The sequence below is a fragment of the Gobius niger genome, assembly GCF_951799975.1.
Source record: "Gobius niger genome assembly, chromosome: 2".
Taxonomy (NCBI): domain Eukaryota; kingdom Metazoa; phylum Chordata; class Actinopteri; order Gobiiformes; family Gobiidae; genus Gobius; species Gobius niger.
The window spans coordinates 5,664,660-5,681,222 of NC_136853.1; positions in this window are offsets into that span (position 1 = coordinate 5,664,660).

Below are 16,563 nucleotides of genomic sequence, written 5' to 3' on the forward strand. Positions count from 1 at the left end.
TGAAAGGAAGAACCTCCGAAAAGAAGAACCTCCAAAAGGAAGAACCTCCGAAAGGAAGAAGCTCCAAAAGGACGAGGCTCCGAAAGGAAGATCCTCCGAAAGGACGAGGCTCCAAAAGGACGAAGCTCCAAAAGGAAGAACCTCCGAAAGGACGAGCCTCTGAAAGGAAGAAGCTCCGAAAGGAAGAAGCTCCGAAAGGAAGAACCTCCGAAAGGAAGAACCTCCGAAAGGACGAGGCTCCAAAAGGAAGAACCTCCGAAAGGAAGAGCCTCTGAAAGGAAGAAGCTCTGAAAGGAAGAACCTCCGAAAGGAAGAACCTTCAAAAGTACGAAGCTCCGAAAGGAAGAACCTCCGAAAGGAAGAGCCTCTGAAAGGAAGAAGCTCTGAAAGGAAGAGCCTCTGAAAGGAAGAAGCTCTGAAAGGAAGAACCTCCGAAAGGAAGAACCTCCGAAAGGAAGAAGCTCTGAAAGGAAGAAGCTCTGAAAGGAAGAACCTCCGAAAGGAAGAAGCTCCAAAAGGACGAGGCTCCGAAAGGAAGAACCTCCGAAAGGACGAGGCTCCAAAAGGACGAGGCTCCGAAAGGAAGAACCTCCGAAAGGAAGAGCCTCTGAAAGGAAGAAGCTCTGAAAGGAACAACCTCCGAAAGGAAGAACCTCCGAAAGGAAGAAGCTCCAAAAGGACGAGGCTCCGAAAGGAAGAACCTCCGAAAGGACGAGGCTCCAAAAGGACGAGGCTCCGAAAGGAAGAACCTCCGAAAGGAAGAGCCTCTGAAAGGAAGAAGCTCTGAAAGGAACAACCTCCGAAAGGAAGAACCTCCGAAAGGAAGAAGCTCCAAAAGGACGAGGCTCCGAAAGGAAGAACCTCCGAAAGGACGAGGCTCCAAAAGGACGAGGCTCCGAAAGGAAGAACCTCCGAAAGGAAAAAGCTCTGAAAGGCAGAAGCTCTGAAAGGAAGAACCTCCGAAAGGAAGAACCTCCGAAAGGAAGAAGCTCCAAAAGGACGAGGCTCCGAAAGGAAGAACCTCCGAAAGGACGAGGCTCCAAAAGGACGAGGCTCCGAAAGGAAGAACCTCCGAAAGGAAGAGCCTCTGAAAGGAAGAAGTTCTGAAAGGAATAACCTCCGAAAGGAAGAACCTCCAAAAGGAAGAAGCTCCGAAAGGAAGATCCTCCGAAAGGAAGAAGCTCCGAAAGGACGAAGTTCCGAAAGGAAGAACCTCCGAAAGGAAGAACCTCAGAAAGGAAGAACCTCCGAAAGGACGAAGCTCCGAACGGAAGAAGCTCCAAAAGTAGGAAGCTCCGAAAGGAAGAAGCTGCAAAATGACGAAGCTCCGAAAGGACGAAGCTCCAAAAGGAAGAAGCTCCAAAAGGAATAACCTCCGAAAGGAAGAAGCTCCAAAATGACGAAGCTCCGAAAGGACGAGGCTCCGAAAGGAAGAACCTCCGAAAGGAAGAGCCTCTGAAAGGAAGAAGCTCTGAAAGGAACAACCTCCGAAAGGAAGAACCTCCGAAAGGAAGAAGCTCCAAAAGGACGAGGCTCCGAAAGGAAGAACCTCCGAAAGGACGAGGCTCCAAAAGGACGAGGCTCCGAAAGGAAGAACCTCCGAAAGGAAGAGCCTCTGAAAGGAAGAAGCTCTGAAAGGAATAACATCCGAAAGGACGAAGCTCCGAACGGAAGAAGCTCCAAAAGGAGGAAGCTCCAAAAGGACGAAGCTCCGAAAGGACGAAGCTCCAAAAGGAAGAAGCTCCAAAAGGAATAACCTCCGAAAGGAAGAAGCTCCAAAATGACGAAGCTCCGAAAGGACGAAGCTCCAAAAGGAAGAAGCTCCAAAAGGAATAACCTCCGAAAGGAAGAAGCTCCAAAAGGACGAAGCTCCGAAAGGACGAAGCTCCGAAAGGAAGAACCTCCGAAAGGAAGAGCCTCCGAAAGGAAGAAGCTCCGAAAGGAAGAACCTCCGAAAGGAAGAAGCTCTGAAAGGACGAGGCTCCAAAAGGACGAAGCTCCAAAAGGATGAAGCTCCAAAAGGACGAGGCTCCGAAAGGACGAAGCTCCAAAAGGACGAAGCTCCGAAAGGACAAAGATCCGAAAGGAAGAACCTCCGAAAGGAAGAACCTCCGAAAGGAAGAACCTCCGAAAGGAAGAAGCTCTGAAAGGAAGAACCTCCGAAAAGAAGAACCTCCGAAAGGAAGAACCTCCGAAAGGAAGAAGCTCCAAAAGGACGAGGCTCCGAAAGGAAGATCCTCCGAAAGGACGAGGCTCCAAAAGGACGAAGCTCCAAAAGGAAGAACCTTCGAAAGGAAGAAGCTCTGAAAGGAAGAACCTCCGAAAGGAAGATCCTCTGAAAGGAAGAAGCTCCGAAAGGAAGAACCTCCGAAAGGACGAGGCTCCAAAAGGACGAGGCTCCGAAAGGAAGAACCTCCGAAAGGACGAGGCTCCAAAAGGACGAGGCTCCGAAAGGAAGAACCTCCGAAAGGAAGAACCTCCGAAAGGAAGAAGCTCCAAAAGGACGAGGCTCCGAAAGGAAGAAGCTCTGAAAGAAAGAACCTCCAAAAGGACGAAGCTCCAAAAGGACGAAGCTCCGAAAGGACGAACCTCCAAAGGAAGAATCTCTGAAAGGAAGAACCTCCGAAAGGAAGAACCTCCGAAAGGAAGAACCTCCGAAAGGAAGAAGCTCTGAAAGGAAGAACCTCCGAAAAGAAGAACCTCCAAAAGGAAGAACCTCCGAAAGGAAGAAGCTCCAAAAGGACGAGGCTCCGAAAGGAAGATCCTCCGAAAGGACGAGGCTCCAAAAGGACGAAGCTCCAAAAGGAAGAACCTCCGAAAGGACGAGCCTCTGAAAGGAAGAAGCTCCGAAAGGAAGAAGCTCCGAAAGGAAGAACCTCCGAAAGGAAGAACCTCCGAAAGGACGAGGCTCCAAAAGGAAGAACCTCCGAAAGGAAGAGCCTCTGAAAGGAAGAAGCTCTGAAAGGAAGAACCTCCGAAAGGAAGAACCTTCAAAAGTACGAAGCTCCGAAAGGAAGAACCTCCGAAAGGAAGAGCCTCTGAAAGGAAGAAGCTCTGAAAGGAAGAGCCTCTGAAAGGAAGAAGCTCTGAAAGGAAGAACCTCCGAAAGGAAGAACCTCCGAAAGGAAGAAGCTCTGAAAGGAAGAAGCTCTGAAAGGAAGAACCTCCGAAAGGAAGAACCTCCGAAAGGAAGAACCTCCGAAAGGAAGAAGCTCCAAAAGGACGAGGCTCCGAAAGGAAGAACCTCCGAAAGGACGAGGCTCCAAAAGGACGAGGCTCCGAAAGGAAGAACCTCCGAAAGGAAGAGCCTCTGAAAGGAAGAAGCTCTGAAAGGAACAACCTCCGAAAGGAAGAACCTCCGAAAGGAAGAAGCTCCAAAAGGACGAGGCTCCGAAAGGAAGAACCTCCGAAAGGACGAGGCTCCAAAAGGACGAGGCTCCGAAAGGAAGAACCTCCGAAAGGAAGAGCCTCTGAAAGGAAGAAGCTCTGAAAGGAACAACCTCCGAAAGGAAGAACCTCCGAAAGGAAGAAGCTCCAAAAGGACGAGGCTCCGAAAGGAAGAACCTCCGAAAGGACGAGGCTCCAAAAGGACGAGGCTCCGAAAGGAAGAACCTCCGAAAGGAAAAAGCTCTGAAAGGCAGAAGCTCTGAAAGGAAGAACCTCCGAAAGGAAGAACCTCCGAAAGGAAGAAGCTCCAAAAGGACGAGGCTCCGAAAGGAAGAACCTCCGAAAGGACGAGGCTCCAAAAGGACGAGGCTCCGAAAGGAAGAACCTCCGAAAGGAAGAGCCTCTGAAAGGAAGAAGTTCTGAAAGGAATAACCTCCGAAAGGAAGAACCTCCAAAAGGAAGAAGCTCCGAAAGGAAGATCCTCCGAAAGGAAGAAGCTCCGAAAGGACGAAGTTCCGAAAGGAAGAACCTCCGAAAGGAAGAACCTCAGAAAGGAAGAACCTCCGAAAGGACGAAGCTCCGAACGGAAGAAGCTCCAAAAGTAGGAAGCTCCGAAAGGAAGAAGCTGCAAAATGACGAAGCTCCGAAAGGACGAAGCTCCAAAAGGAAGAAGCTCCAAAAGGAATAACCTCCGAAAGGAAGAAGCTCCAAAATGACGAAGCTCCGAAAGGACGAGGCTCCGAAAGGAAGAACCTCCGAAAGGAAGAGCCTCTGAAAGGAAGAAGCTCTGAAAGGAACAACCTCCGAAAGGAAGAACATCCGAAAGGAAGAAGCTCCAAAAGGACGAGGCTCCGAAAGGAAGAACCTCCGAAAGGACGAGGCTCCAAAAGGACGAGGCTCCGAAAGGAAGAACCTCCGAAAGGAAGAAGCTCTGAAAGGCAGAAGCTCTGAAAGGAAGAACCTCCGAAAGGAAGAAGCTCCAAAAGGACGAGGCTCCGAAAGGAAGAACCTCCGAAAGGACGAGGCTCCAAAAGGACGAGGCTCCGAAAGGAAGAACCTCCGAAAGGAAGAGCCTCTGAAAGGAAGAAGCTCTGAAAGGAATAACATCCGAAAGGACGAAGCTCCGAACGGAAGAAGCTCCAAAAGGAGGAAGCTCCAAAAGGACGAAGCTCCGAAAGGACGAAGCTCCAAAAGGAAGAAGCTCCAAAAGGAATAACCTCCGAAAGGAAGAAGCTCCAAAATGACGAAGCTCCGAAAGGACGAAGCTCCAAAAGGAAGAAGCTCCAAAAGGAATAACCTCCGAAAGGAAGAAGCTCCAAAAGGACGAAGCTCCGAAAGGACGAAGCTATGAAAGGACGAAGCTCCGAAAGGACGAAGCTCCGAAAGGAAGAACCTCCGAAAGGAAGAGCCTCCGAAAGGAAGAAGCTCCGAAAGGAAGAACCTCCGAAAGGAAGAAGCTCCGAAAGGAAGAACCTCCGAAAGGAAGAAGCTCTGAAAGGACGAGGCTCCAAAAGGACGAAGCTCCAAAAGGATGAAGCTCCAAAAGGACGAGGCTCCGAAAGGACGAAGCTCCAAAAGGACGAAGCTCCGAAAGGACAAAGATCCGAAAGGAAGAACCTCCGAAAGGAAGAACCTCCGAAAGGAAGAACCTCCGAAAGGAAGAACCTCCGAAAGGAAGAAGCTCCAAAAGGACGAGGCTCCGAAAGGAAGATCCTCCGAAAGGACGAGGCTCCAAAAGGACGAAGCTCCAAAAGGAAGAACCTTCGAAAGGAAGAAGCTCTGAAAGGAAGAACCTCCGAAAGGAAGATCCTCTGAAAGGAAGAAGCTCCGAAAGGAAGAACCTCCGAAAGGACGAGGCTCCAAAAGGACGAGGCTCCGAAAGGAAGAACCTCCGAAAGGACGAGGCTCCAAAAGGACGAGGCTCCGAAAGGAAGAACCTCCGAAAGGAAGAACCTCCGAAAGGAAGAAGCTCCAAAAGGACGAGGCTCCGAAAGGAAGAAGCTCTGAAAGAAAGAACCTCCAAAAGGACGAAGCTCCAAAAGGACGAAGCTCCGAAAGGACGAACCTCCAAAGGAAGAATCTCTGAAAGGAAGAACCTCCGAAAGGAAGAACCTCCGAAAGGAAGAAGCTCTGAAAGGAAGAACCTCCGAAAAGAAGAACCTCCAAAAGGAAGAACCTCCGAAAGGAAGAAGCTCCAAAAGGACGAGGCTCCGAAAGGAAGATCCTCCGAAAGGACGAGGCTCCAAAAGGACGAAGCTCCAAAAGGAAGAACCTCCGAAAGGACGAGCCTCTGAAAGGAAGAAGCTCCGAAAGGAAGAAGCTCCGAAAGGAAGAACCTCCGAAAGGAAGAACCTCCGAAAGGACGAGGCTCCAAAAGGAAGAACCTCCGAAAGGAAGAGCCTCTGAAAGGAAGAAGCTCTGAAAGGAAGAACCTCCGAAAGGAAGAACCTTCAAAAGTACGAAGCTCCGAAAGGAAGAACCTCCGAAAGGAAGAGCCTCTGAAAGGAAGAAGCTCTGAAAGGAAGAGCCTCTGAAAGGAAGAAGCTCTGAAAGGAAGAACCTCCGAAAGGAAGAACCTCCGAAAGGAAGAAGCTCTGAAAGGAAGAAGCTCTGAAAGGAAGAACCTCCGAAAGGAAGAACCTCCGAAAGGAAGAACCTCCGAAAGGAAGAAGCTCCAAAAGGACGAGCCTCCGAAAGGAAGAACCTCCGAAAGGACGAGGCTCCAAAAGGACGAGGCTCCGAAAGGAAGAACCTCCGAAAGGAAGAGCCTCTGAAAGGAAGAAGCTCTGAAAGGAACAACCTCCGAAAGGAAGAACCTCCGAAAGGAAGAAGCTCCAAAAGGACGAGGCTCCGAAAGGAAGAACCTCCGAAAGGACGAGGCTCCAAAAGGACGAGGCTCCGAAAGGAAGAACCTCCGAAAGGAAGAAGCTCTGAAAGGCAGAAGCTCTGAAAGGAAGAACCTCCGAAAGGAAGAACCTCCGAAAGGAAGAAGCTCCAAAAGGACGAGGCTCCGAAAGGAAGAACCTCCGAAAGGAAGAGCCTCTGAAAGGAAGAAGTTCTGAAAGGAATAACCTCCGAAAGGAAGAACCTCCAAAAGGAAGAAGCTCCGAAAGGAAGATCCTCCGAAAGGAAAAAGCTCCGAAAGGACGAAGTTCCGAAAGGAAGAACCTCCGAAAGGAAGAACCTCAGAAAGGAAGAGACTCCAAAAGTACGAATCTCTGAAAGGCAGAACCTCCGAAAGGAAGAACCTCCGAAAGGACGAAGCTCCGAACGGAAGAAGCTCCAAAAGGAGGAAGCTCCGAAAGGAAGAAGCTCCAAAATGACGAAGCTCCGAAAGGACGAAGCTCCAAAAGGAAGAAGCTCCAAAAGGAATAACCTCCGAAAGGAAGAAGCTCCAAAATGACGAAGCTCCGAAAGGACGAGGCTCCGAAAGGAAGAACCTCCGAAAGGAAGAGCCTCTGAAAGGAAGAAGCTCTGAAAGGAACAACCTCCAAAAGGAAGAACATCCGAAAGGAAGAAGCTCCAAAAGGACGAGGCTCCGAAAGGAAGAACCTCCGAAAGGACGAGGCTCCAAAAGGACGAGGCTCCGAAAGGAAGAACCTCCGAAAGGAAGAAGCTCTGAAAGGCAGAAGCTCTGAAAGGAAGAACCTCCGAAAGGAAGAAGCTCCAAAAGGACGAGGCTCCGAAAGGAAGAACCTCCGAAAGGACGAGGCTCCAAAAGGACGAGGCTCCGAAAGGAAGAACCTCCGAAAGGAAGAGCCTCTGAAAGGAAGAAGCTCTGAAAGGAATAACCTCCGAAAGGAAGAACCTCCAAAAGGAAGAAGCTCCAAAAGGAAGAAGCTCCAAAAGGAAGAAGCTCCAAAAGGAAGAAGCTCCAAAAGGACGAGGCTCCGAAAGGAAGATCCTCCGAAAGGAAGAAGCTCCGAAAGGACGAAGCTCCGAAAGGAAGAACCTCCGAAAGGAAGAACCTCAGAAAGGAAGAGACTCCAAAAGTACGAAGCTCTGAAAGGCAGAACCTCCGAAAGGAAGAACCTCCGAAAGGACGAAGCTCCGAACGGAAGAAGCTCCAAAAGGAGGAAGCTCCAAAAGGACGAAGCTCCGAAAGGACGAAGCTCCAAAAGGAAGAAGCTCCAAAAGGAATAACCTCCGAAAGGAAGAAGCTCCAAAATGACGAAGCTCCGAAAGGACGAAGCTCCAAAAGGAAGAAGCTCCAAAAGGAATAACCTCCGAAAGGAAGAAGCTCCAAAAGGACGAAGCTCCGAAAGGACGAAGCTATGAAAGGACGAAGCTCCGAAAGGACGAAGCTCCGAAAGGAAGAACCTCCGAAAGGAAGAGCCTCTGAAAGGAAGAAGCTCTGAAAGGAAGAACCTCCGAAAGGAAGAACCTCCGAAATGAAGAAGCTCCGAAAGGAAGAACCTCCGAAAGGAAGAAGCTCTGAAAGGACGAGGCTCCAAAAGGACGAAGCTCCAAAAGGATGAAGCTCCAAAAGGACGAGGCTCCGAAAGGACGAAGCTCCAAAAGGACGAAGCTCCGAAAGGACAAAGATCCGAAAGGAAGAACCTCCGAAAGGAAGAACCTCCGAAAGGAAGAACCTCCGAAAGGAAGAAGCTCTGAAAGGAAGAACCTCCGAAAAGAAGAACCTCCGAAAGGAAGAAGCTCCAAAAGGACGAGGCTCCGAAAGGAAGATCCTCCGAAAGGACGAGGCTCCAAAAGGACGAAGCTCCAAAAGGAAGAACCTTCGAAAGGAAGAAGCTCTGAAAGGAAGAACCTCCGAAAGGAAGATCCTCTGAAAGGAAGAAGCTCTGAAAGGAAGAACCTCCGAAATGAAGAAGCTCTGAAAGGAAGAAGCTCTGAAAGGAAGAACCTCCGAAAGGAAGAACCTCCGAAAGGAAGAACCTCCGAAAGGACGAGGCTCCAAAAGGACGAGGCTCCGAAAGGAAGAACCTCCGAAAGGACGAGGCTCCAAAAGGACGAGGCTCCGAAAGGAAGAACCTCCGAAAGGACGAGGCTCCAAAAGGACGAGGCTCCGAAAGGAAGAACCTCCGAAAGGAAGAACCTCCGAAAGGAAGAAGCTCCAAAAGGACGAGGCTCCGAAAGGAAGAAGCTCTGAAAGAAAGAACCTCCAAAAGGACGAAGCTCCAAAAGGACGAAGCTCCGAAAGGACGAACCTCCGAAAGGAAGAACCTCCGAAAGGAAGAACCTCCGAAAGGAAGAAGCTCCGAAAGGACGAGGCTCCGAAAGGAAGAACCTCCGAAAGGACGAGGCTCCAAAAGGACGAGGCTCCGAAAGGAAGAACCTCCGAAAGGAAGAAGCTCTGAAAGGCAGAAGCTCTGAAAGGAAGAACCTCCGAAAGGAAGAAGCTCCGAAAGGAAGAACCTCCGAAAGGAAGAAGTTCTGAAAGGACGAGGCTCCAAAAGGACGAAGCTCCAAAAGGAAGAAGTTCTGAAAGGACGAAGCTCCAAAAGGATGAAGCTCCAAAAGGACGAGGCTCCGAAAGGAAGAACCTCCGAAAGGAAGAAGCTCCGAAAGGAAGAAGCTCTGAAAGGAAGAACCTCCGAAAGGAATAACCTCCGAAAGGAAGAAGCTCCGAAAGGACGAAGCTCCAAAAGGACGAAGCTCCAAAAGGACAAAGCTCCGAAAGGACGAAGCTCCGAAAGGACGAAGCTCCAAAAGGAAGAAGCTCCAAAAGGAAGAACCTCCGAAAGGAAGAACCTCCGAAAGGAAAAAGCTCCGAAAGGACGAAGCTCCAAAAGGAAGTAGCTCCGAAAGGAAGAACCTCCGAAAGGAAGAACCTCCGAAAGGACGAGGCTCCAAAAGGACGAGGCTCCGAAAGAAAGAACCTCCGAAAGGACGAGGCTCCAAAAGGACGAGCCTCCGAAAGGAATAATCTCCGAAAGGAAGAAGCTCCGAAAGGACGAAGCTCCAAAAGGACGAGGCTCCGAAAGGACGAAGCTCCGAAAGGACGAAGCTCCAAAAGGACAAAGCTCCGAAAGGACGAAGCTCCGAAAGGACGAAGCTCCAAAAGGAAGAAGCTCCAAAAGGAAGAACCTCCGAAAGGAAGAACCTCCGAAAGGAAAAAGCTCCGAAAGGACGAAGCTCCAAAAGGAAGTAGCTCCGAAAGGAAGAACCTCCGAAAGGAAGAACCTCCGAAAGGACGAAGCTCCGAAAGAAAGAACCTCCGAAAGGACGAGGCTCCAAAAGGACGAGCCTCCGAAAGGAATAATCTCCGAAAGGAAGAAGCTCCGAAAGGACGAAGCTCCAAAAGGACGAGGCTCCGAAAGGACGAGGCTCCGAAAGGACGAGGCTCCGAAAGGACGAAGCTCCGAAAGGACGAAGCTCTGAAAGGAAGAAGCTCTGAAAGGAAGAAGCTCCGAAAGGAAGAACCTCCGAAAGGAAGAAGCTCCGAAAGGACGAAGCTCTGAAAGGAAGAAGCTCTGAAAGGAAGAAGCTCCGAAAGGAAGAAGCTCCGAAAGGAAGAACCTCCGAAAGGAAAAAGCTCCGAAAGGACGAAGCTCCAAAAGGAAGTAGCTCCGAAAGGAAGAACCTCCGAAAGGAAGAACCTCCGAAAGGAATAACCTCCGAAAGGAAGAAGCTCCAAAAGGACGAGGCTCCGAAAAGAAGAACCTCCGAAAGGAATAATCTCCGAAAGGAAGAAGCTCCGAAAGGACGAAGCTCCAAAAGGACGAAGCTCCAAAAGGACGAGGCTCCGAAAGGACGAAGCTCCGAAAGGACGAAGCTCCAAAAGGACAAAGCTCCGAAAGGACGAAGCTCCGAAAGGACGAAGCTCCAAAAGGAAGAACCTGCGAAAGGAAAAAGCTCCGAAAGGACGAAGCTCCAAAAGGAAGTAGCTCCGAAAGGAAGAAGCTCCGAAAGGAAGAACCTCCGAAAGGAATAACCTCCGAAAGGAAGAAGCTCCGAAAGGACGAAGCTCCAAAAGGACGAAGCTCCAAAAGGACAAAGCTCCGAAAGGACGAAGCTCCGAAAGGACGAAGCTCCAAAAGGAAGAACCTCCGAAAGGAAGAGCCTCTGAAAGGAAGAAGCTCCGAAAGGAAGAACCTCCGAAAGGTAGAACCTCCGAAAGGAAGAAGCTCCGAAAGGAAGAAGCTCTGAAAGGAAGAACCTCCGAAAGGAATAACCTCCGAAAGGAAGAAGCTCCGAAAGGACGAAGCTCCAAAAGGACGAAGCTCCAAAAGGAAGAACCTCCGAAAGGAATAACCTCCGAAAGGAAGAAGCTCCGAAAGGACGAAGCTCCAAAAGGACGAAGCTCCAAAAGGACAAAGCTCCGAAAGGACGAAGCTCCGAAAGGACGAAGCTCCAAAAGGAAGAAGCTCCAAAAGGAAGAACCTCCGAAAGGAAGAACCTCCGAAAGGAAAAAGCTCCGAAAGGACGAAGCTCCAAAAGGAAGTAGCTCCGAAAGGAAGAACCTCCGAAAGGAAGAACCTCCGAAAGGACGAGGCTCCAAAAGGACGAGGCTCCGAAAGAAAGAACCTCCGAAAGGACGAGGCTCCAAAAGGACGAGCCTCCGAAAGGAATAATCTCCGAAAGGAAGAAGCTCCGAAAGGACGAAGCTCCAAAAGGACGAGGCTCCGAAAGGACGAAGCTCCGAAAGGACGAAGCTCTGAAAGGAAGAAGCTCTGAAAGGAAGAAGCTCCGAAAGGAAGAACCTCCGAAAGGAAGAACCTCCGAAAGGAAGAAGCTCCGAAAGGAAGAACCTCCGAAAGGAATAACCTCCGAAAGGAAGAAGCTCCGAAAGGACGAAGCTCCAAAAGGACGAAGCTCCAAAAGGAAGAACCTCCGAAAGGAATAACCTCCGAAAGGAAGAAGCTCCGAAAGGACGAAGCTCCAAAAGGACGAAGCTCCAAAAGGACGAAGCTCCGAAAGGACGAAGCTCAAAAGGACGAAGCTCCGAAAGGACGAAGCTCCAAAAGGAATAACCTCCGAAAGGAAGAAGCTCCAAAAGGACAAAGCTCCAAAAGGACGAAGCTCCAAAAGGACAAAGCTCCGAAAGGACGAAGCTCTGAAAGGAAGAAGCTCTGAAAGGAAGAAGCTCCGAAAGGAAGAACCTCCGAAAGGAAGATGCTCCGAAAGGACGAAGCTCTGAAAGGAAGAAGCTCTGAAAGGAAGAAGCTCCGAAAGGAAGAACCTCCGAAAGGAAGAACCTCCGAAAGGAATAACCTCCGAAAGGAAGAAGCTCCGAAAGGACGAAGCTCCAAAAGGACGAAGCTCCAAAAGGACAAAGCTCCGAAAGGACGAAGCTCCGAAAGGACGAAGCTCCAAAAGGAAGTAGCTCCGAAAGGAAGAACCTCCGAAAGGAAGAAGCTCCAAAAGGACGAGGCTCCGAAAGGAAGAACCTCCGAAAGGACGAGGCTCCAAAAGGACGAAGCTCCAAAAGAAAGAACCTCCGAAAGGAAGAGCCTCTGAAAGGAAGATGCTCCAAAAGGACGAAGCTCCAAAAGGACGAAGCTCCAAAAGGACAAAGCTCCGAAAGGACGAAGCTCCGAAAGGACGAAGCTCCAAAAGGAAGAAGCTCCAAAAGGAAGAACCTCCGAAAGGAAGAACCTCCGAAAGGAAGAACCTCCGAAAGGAATAACCTCCGAAAGGAAGAACCTCCAAAAGGACGAGGCTCCGAAAAGAAGAACCTCCGAAAGGAATAATCTCCGAAAGGAAGAAGCTCCGAAAGGAAGAAGCTCTGAAAGGAAGAACCTCCGAAAGGAATAACCTCCGAAAGGAAGAAGCTCCGAAAGGACGAAGCTCCAAAAGGACGAAGCTCCAAAAGGAAGAACCTCCGAAAGGAATAACCTCCGAAAGGAAGAAGCTCCGAAAGGACGAAGCTCCAAAAGGACGAAGCTCCAAAAGGACAAAGCTCCGAAAGGACGAAGCTCCGAAAGGACGAAGCTCCAAAAGGAAGAAGCTCCAAAAGGAAGAACCTCCGAAAGGAAGAACCTCCGAAAGGAAAAAGCTCCGAAAGGACGAAGCTCCAAAAGGAAGTAGCTCCGAAAGGAAGAACCTCCGAAAGGAAGAACCTCCGAAAGGACGAGGCTCCAAAAGGACGAGGCTCCGAAAGAAAGAACCTCCGAAAGGACGAGGCTCCAAAAGGACGAGCCTCCGAAAGGAATAATCTCCGAAAGGAAGAAGCTCCGAAAGGACGAAGCTCCAAAAGGACGAGGCTCCGAAAGGACGAAGCTCCGAAAGGACGAAGCTCTGAAAGGAAGAAGCTCTGAAAGGAAGAAGCTCCGAAAGGAAGAACCTCCGAAAGGAAGAACCTCCGAAAGGAAGAAGCTCCGAAAGGAAGAACCTCCGAAAGGAATAACCTCCGAAAGGAAGAAGCTCCGAAAGGACGAAGCTCCAAAAGGACGAAGCTCCAAAAGGAAGAACCTCCGAAAGGAATAACCTCCGAAAGGAAGAAGCTCCGAAAGGACGAAGCTCCAAAAGGACGAAGCTCCAAAAGGACGAAGCTCCGAAAGGACGAAGCTCAAAAGGACGAAGCTCCGAAAGGACGAAGCTCCAAAAGGAATAACCTCCGAAAGGAAGAAGCTCCAAAAGGACAAAGCTCCAAAAGGACGAAGCTCCAAAAGGACAAAGCTCCGAAAGGACGAAGCTCTGAAAGGAAGAAGCTCTGAAAGGAAGAAGCTCCGAAAGGAAGAACCTCCGAAAGGAAGATGCTCCGAAAGGACGAAGCTCTGAAAGGAAGAAGCTCTGAAAGGAAGAAGCTCCGAAAGGAAGAACCTCCGAAAGGAAGAACCTCCGAAAGGAAGAAGCTCCGAAAGGACGAAGCTCCAAAAGGACGAAGCTCCAAAAGGACAAAGCTCCGAAAGGACGAAGCTCCGAAAGGACGAAGCTCCAAAAGGAAGTAGCTCCGAAAGGAAGAACCTCCGAAAGGAAGAAGCTCCAAAAGGACGAGGCTCCGAAAGGAAGAACCTCCGAAAGGACGAGGCTCCAAAAGGACGAAGCTCCAAAAGAAAGAACCTCCGAAAGGAAGAGCCTCTGAAAGGAAGATGCTCCAAAAGGACGAAGCTCCAAAAGGACGAAGCTCCAAAAGGACAAAGCTCCGAAAGGACGAAGCTCCGAAAGGACGAAGCTCCAAAAGGAAGAAGCTCCAAAAGGAAGAACCTCCGAAAGGAAGAACCTCCGAAAAGAAGAACCTCCGAAAGGAATAATCTCCGAAAGGAAGAAGCTCCGAAAGGACGAAGCTCCAAAAGGACGAGGCTCCGAAAGGACGAAGCTCCGAAAGGACGAAGCTCTGAAAGGAAGAAGCTCTGAAAGGAAGAAGCTCCGAAAGGAAGAACCTCCGAAAGGAAGAAGCTCCGAAAGGACGAAGCTCTGAAAGGAAGAAGCTCTGAAAGGAAGAAGCTCCGAAAGGAAGAAGCTCCGAAAGGAAGAACCTCCGAAAGGAAGAAGCTCCGAAAGGAAGAACCTCCAAAAGGACGAAGCTCCAAAAGGACAAAGCTCCGAAAGGACGAAGCTCCGAAAGGACGAAGCTCCAAAAGGAAGAAGCTCCAAAAGGAAGAACCTCCGAAAGGACGAGGCTCCAAAAGGACGAGGCTCCGAAAGAAAGAACCTCCGAAAGGACGAGGCTCCAAAAGGACGAGCCTCCGAAAGGAATAATCTCCGAAAGGAAGAAGCTCCGAAAGGACGAAGCTCCAAAAGGACGAGGCTCCGAAAGGACGAAGCTCCGAAAGGAAGAAGCTCCGAAAGGAAGAACCTCCGAAAGGAAGAAGCTCCGAAAGGAAGAACCTCCGAAAGGAATAACCTCCGAAAGGAAGAAGCTCCGAAAGGACGAAGCTCCAAAAGGACGAAGCTCCAAAAGGACAAAGCTCCGAAAGGACGAAGCTCCGAAAGGACGAAGCTCCAAAAGGAAGAAGCTCCAAAAGGAAGAACCTCCGAAAGGAAGAACCTCCAAAAGGACAAAGCTCCAAAAGGACGAAGCTCCAAAAGGACAAAGCTCCGAAAGGACGAAGCTCTGAAAGGAAGAAGCTCTGAAAGGAAGAAGCTCCGAAAGGAAGAACCTCCGAAAGGAAGATGCTCCGAAAGGACGAAGCTCTGAAAGGAAGAAGCTCCGAAAGGACGAAGCTCCAAAAGGAAGAAGCTCCAAAAGGAAGAACCTCCGAAAGGAAGAACCTCCAAAAGGACAAAGCTCCAAAAGGACGAAGCTCCAAAAGGACAAAGCTCCGAAAGGACGAAGCTCTGAAAGGAAGAAGCTCTGAAAGGAATAACCTCCGAAAGGAAGATGCTCCGAAAGGACGAAGCTCTGAAAGGACGAAGCTCCAAAAGGAAGAACCTCCGAAAGGAATAACCTCCGAAAGGAAGAAGCTCCGAAAGGACGAAGCTCCAAAAGGACGAAGCTCCAAAAGGACGAAGCTCCGAAAGGACGAAGCTCAAAAGGACGAAGCTCCGAAAGGACGAAGCTCCAAAAGGAATAACCTCCGAAAGGAAGAAGCTCCAAAAGGACAAAGCTCCAAAAGGACGAAGCTCCAAAAGGACAAAGCTCCGAAAGGACGAAGCTCTGAAAGGAAGAAGCTCTGAAAGGAAGAAGCTCCGAAAGGAAGAACCTCCGAAAGGAAGATGCTCCGAAAGGACGAAGCTCTGAAAGGAAGAAGCTCTGAAAGGAAGAAGCTCCGAAAGGAAGAACCTCCGAAAGGAAGAACCTCCGAAAGGAATAACCTCCGAAAGGAAGAAGCTCCGAAAGGACGAAGCTCCAAAAGGACGAAGCTCCAAAAGGACAAAGCTCCGAAAGGACGAAGCTCCGAAAGGACGAAGCTCCAAAAGGAAGTAGCTCCGAAAGGAAGAACCTCCGAAAGGAAGAAGCTCCAAAAGGACGAGGCTCCGAAAGGAAGAACCTCCGAAAGGACGAGGCTCCAAAAGGACGAAGCTCCAAAAGAAAGAACCTCCGAAAGGAAGAGCCTCTGAAAGGAAGATGCTCCAAAAGGACGAAGCTCCAAAAGGACGAAGCTCCAAAAGGACAAAGCTCCGAAAGGACGAAGCTCCGAAAGGACGAAGCTCCAAAAGGAAGAAGCTCCAAAAGGAAGAACCTCCGAAAGGAAGAACCTCCGAAAGGAAGAACCTCCGAAAGGAATAACCTCCGAAAGGAAGAACCTCCAAAAGGACGAGGCTCCGAAAAGAAGAACCTCCGAAAGGAATAATCTCCGAAAGGAAGAAGCTCCGAAAGGAAGAAGCTCTGAAAGGAAGAACCTCCGAAAGGAATAACCTCCGAAAGGAAGAAGCTCCGAAAGGACGAAGCTCCAAAAGGACGAAGCTCCAAAAGGAAGAACCTCCGAAAGGAATAACCTCCGAAAGGAAGAAGCTCCGAAAGGACGAAGCTCCAAAAGGACGAAGCTCCAAAAGGACAAAGCTCCGAAAGGACGAAGCTCCGAAAGGACGAAGCTCCAAAAGGAAGAAGCTCCAAAAGGAAGAACCTCCGAAAGGAAGAACCTCCGAAAGGAAAAAGCTCCGAAAGGACGAAGCTCCAAAAGGAAGTAGCTCCGAAAGGAAGAACCTCCGAAAGGAAGAACCTCCGAAAGGACGAGGCTCCAAAAGGACGAGGCTCCGAAAGAAAGAACCTCCGAAAGGACGAGGCTCCAAAAGGACGAGCCTCCGAAAGGAATAATCTCCGAAAGGAAGAAGCTCCGAAAGGACGAAGCTCCAAAAGGACGAGGCTCCGAAAGGACGAAGCTCCGAAAGGACGAAGCTCTGAAAGGAAGAAGCTCTGAAAGGAAGAAGCTCCGAAAGGAAGAACCTCCGAAAGGAAGAACCTCCGAAAGGAAGAAGCTCCGAAAGGAAGAACCTCCGAAAGGAATAACCTCCGAAAGGAAGAAGCTCCGAAAGGACGAAGCTCCAAAAGGACGAAGCTCCAAAAGGAAGAACCTCCGAAAGGAATAACCTCCGAAAGGAAGAAGCTCCGAAAGGACGAAGCTCCAAAAGGACGAAGCTCCAAAAGGACGAAGCTCCGAAAGGACGAAGCTCAAAAGGACGAAGCTCCGAAAGGACGAAGCTCCAAAAGGAATAACCTCCGAAAGGAAGAAGCTCCAAAAGGACAAAGCTCCAAAAGGACGAAGCTCCAAAAGGACAAAGCTCCGAAAGGACGAAGCTCTGAAAGGAAGAAGCTCTGAAAGGAAGAAGCTCCGAAAGGAAGAACCTCCGAAAGGAAGATGCTCCGAAAGGACGAAGCTCTGAAAGGAA